Below are 3,673 nucleotides of genomic sequence, written 5' to 3' on the forward strand. Positions count from 1 at the left end.
GGCGTGCGGGGCGGGGACAGCCTCGCCGCGCCCCCGCGCCACCCCAGCCCCGCCTCCTCGCCTCGGCCCCGCCTCCGCCTGCGGTGCGCCCCGCCGAGCCGGGCGAGTCGGGCCACTGGCGTCCCTATCTCAGCTACGGCGGGCCGGCCCGGCGCTTCCGGTGCGGTGTGCGCCGTGGCCCCCGCCGCCGGCAGAGGGTCCGCAGTGCGCAGCCGCAGCCGCAGCCCGGACCCGGCCTGGGAGAGCTGCGGGTCCGTGAGGAGGGGCGCGCAACTTGAGGTTTTACTGAGTCTTCCTAGAGTAAGCTCATTAATTAGCAGTAGTAGAAACATTCCTCCTCCATTTCACCAACCGAACGGTGAAGTACATTTTCCAGCTCCCTCCCGGTTCTGGTGTAGGTATCCTTAATTAGATGCAGTTACGCTCCTCAGGCAAAGGGGTGCTGCCTCCTGTTGGTACCGTGCGTTAATCACGGCCCCTTTCCGTGCTTGCCTCCTGTAAGGCCTATAATTTTCTTGCTTGTTCTTTTACTGGACATTTAGGTTGTTTATAATTTTGCAGCATAATAAACCACGCCAGTGAACATCTCCATGAATTCCACATGTCTTCTTTTTAAACTATTACCTTAGAACAAACTTTCAGCGGTGAGGTTACCTGGGCCAAAGCTAAGGACTGATATGACTGATGATACTTGGCATTCTGTTGCTCCCCAAAAGGGTTGTGCCAGTTTCCACCGCCAATTACAAACTGTTGAAAATTGCTTAAGCAACTTTTTGGTTGATTAACCAGATTTACAAACCCATCTCATTGTTTTAACTCCCATTTCTTTTATCACCATCAGAAACATTTTTCTAGGTTTATTTGCCAACTAGCATGCCTGTTACTAAGGTGGTAGACCTAGGCTGGGTTCGTCATCCTCTGTGTCTCTGTGTTTTGTCCTGTGTTCTGGGAAATTTATCTTCCGACCTGTCTACTGAATTTTCCATTTTGGCAATCATAATCTTATTTTCAAGAGCTCTTATTGATTCTCTGGTGGTTCTTTTCTTTTTTTTTTTTAACTGAGATACAACTTACAGTATATGGCACAAGTCTTAAGTGTGCTGCTCATGTATATAAATGGATATAGAAGTATAATCACCACTCAGATCAAAATATCACTTTCTCATCACTCCAAAAAGTTCCCCTCTGTCAAGAGGTCAAGCATTCCCTAAGTGCAGCCTGGTAGCTAACAAGGCCACAAGTCCTTTCGCACAAATCACTGTGCAGCTGCCAGGTGTGCCTACCACATTTCCATGAGACCCAGCCAGTAAGAGGATGACAAGCCCCAGAGGATCCAGACGGCTATTACTCACACAGACGGCAAATGCAAGACCAGCATGGTGTCGGATTTCCCTCGTCACAGGACAGCACTGAACCAGAGGGACCAGATGACAGGCAGCACGATGGTAGGTATGTCTGTGGCTAAGAAGCCAACTCAACTGCAGTCAGACAATTTTATGACCTGCAGCTACACTCTAAGTGGGGGGAGGAGGGTGGGGCAAGGTGGAAAGGACTACACTTAACTGAAACTAGGAAGACGGATGAGAAGTGGCCTTGTGGGGCTTCCCTGGTGGCTCAGTGGATAAGAATCCACCTGCCAATGCAGGGAACACGGGTTTGAGCCCTGCTCTGGGAGGATCCCACATGCTGCAGAGCAACTAAGCCCATGCGCCACAACTACTGAGCCTGCGCTCTAGAGCCCGCGAGTCACAACTACTGAGCCCGAGTGCCACAACAACTGAAGCCCGCGTGCCTAGAGCCCGTGCTCTGCAACAAGAGAAGCCACCGCAATGAGAAGCCTGTGCACCAGAACGAAGAATAGCCCTGCTCGCCGCAGCTAGAGAAAGCCCACGTGCAGCAACGAAGACCCAAGGCAGCCAAAAATAAATTAATTAATTAATTTAAATATTACATCTCCTTTATTAAAAAAAAAAGATCTCATTTCCTTGAGCACCCCTAAATCCACTAGTTCCTTGATCAAGACTGTGGCACCCCCCCCCCACTTCCCCATCCATAGCCCTCTGCTTCTTGATAACCACTTGGCTAGGTCAGGAGAGGTGACCAGTTGTCCCTGTCCTAATTACCACCATCCTAATCATGACATTTCTCCATTGGGAACATCCCTTACAATCAAAAGAAGTCTTAAACATACTTCAAACATCTAGTCCCACAATACATTCAACAATGTTATTTACAACCACTTGGGTGTGTATTAGCTTAAAAAGTCTCACCTGGGGACTTCCCTGGCAGTGCAGTGGTTAGAACTCTGCACTTCCCCTGCATGGGGCATGGGTTCAATCCCTGGTCGGGGAACTAAGATCCCACATGCCACACGGTGTGGCCAAAAAAAAAAAAAAAAAAAAATTAAAAGGTCCCACCCCCAAACTACCTCAGTCTGTTGTCCAATTTGAGAGCTATTTCCAAATCTAGTAAGAGTGAGTTTTCAGCCATGCCTCTGGGCACAGCCCAGTATCCCAGTGGCCTGTGCCACCATGTTCAGGAGGGCTGAGGTTTGGCAACCATGGTTGCTGTTAGTTCCCAGCACACTGCATAGGGCCTCTGGTCTCCCCTGGGGATGGAGGGACCTTGGCCTCTAACCTAGTTTGTCCTATTTGTCTCTGAAGGGGTTCAGGGGTAGCGCTGAAAGTGTTGGGTCAAAGAGTAAACAGAACAAACCCCATGCTTCTACAGGAGTTTGGGGCTCTCTTGGTGCTCCTCTTTTTGGCCCCCAGGAAATGCCAAAAATAACCCAGTTAAAGCCCAAATCTCTTAAGCCCCATGGCCTTCCCAGAGCCCAATAACAAGAGACAATTTTTCTTCATGGAAAGACTATCACTTTCCTCTTTCGGGACCCCTGGCATAGTAGCCAAGCCCACACGGCCTTATGGCTGGTGTCTTCCCCTACCTTGGCCTGTAGTGTATTACCTTGACCTTTGCCAAGGTTTCCATTCTGGGGAAATGATTGCGCAGTAGCTGAAGAGTTTCCCAGAGACATCCCCGAAGAGCAAGAGAAGATTTGGTTTCAGCCATAGGCTGCTGGTGTCGAGCAAATGTTCAGTCTGACTTTGGGTGACTGTTTCATCATCTGGGCATGCATGATCTCCATATGAATCCAGACTGAGGTCACAGGGGACTAAAAGGAAGTGATAGACTCTCCCATTATTGTCCAAGGGTGCTTATCAGAGGACAGGAATTTATCTTGGACAGGTCATGGTTTCATTATAGCTGTAAAGACCCACTGCAACAAGCCCTGATTTGTCTGTATATTTTCCTCCTCCGTATCCACTTCACTGACCAGAAGGGTTGTGGCCAAAGTGGCTTGGAGCATGGGGTCAGTTGTTAACACCCAAATGACTTCCACTCCTTGTCATCTTACATCAGAATTTGCATAGCACTTGCCTTTGCTAGTCGGATAAGCCATGCTTCTATGGTTTCATTGGACTTTTGCCCAAGGCTGTCTCTAATTTCCCTCCTTCCTTACTCATTGTAAGAGTGGATTTCAGCCCATTTCTGAGTGGCAGACTGCCCTTACTCACCAGATAGTGTTCTATCTGTAGTCACAGTAGGAGGGTGAGCAATAACCAGCATATGCTTTCTTTAACTCTGTAAGACCCTCTTTGATTTCCAACGCTAA

Source organism: Pseudorca crassidens, chromosome 1 (genome assembly GCF_039906515.1).
Source record: "Pseudorca crassidens isolate mPseCra1 chromosome 1, mPseCra1.hap1, whole genome shotgun sequence".
Taxonomy (NCBI): domain Eukaryota; kingdom Metazoa; phylum Chordata; class Mammalia; order Artiodactyla; family Delphinidae; genus Pseudorca; species Pseudorca crassidens.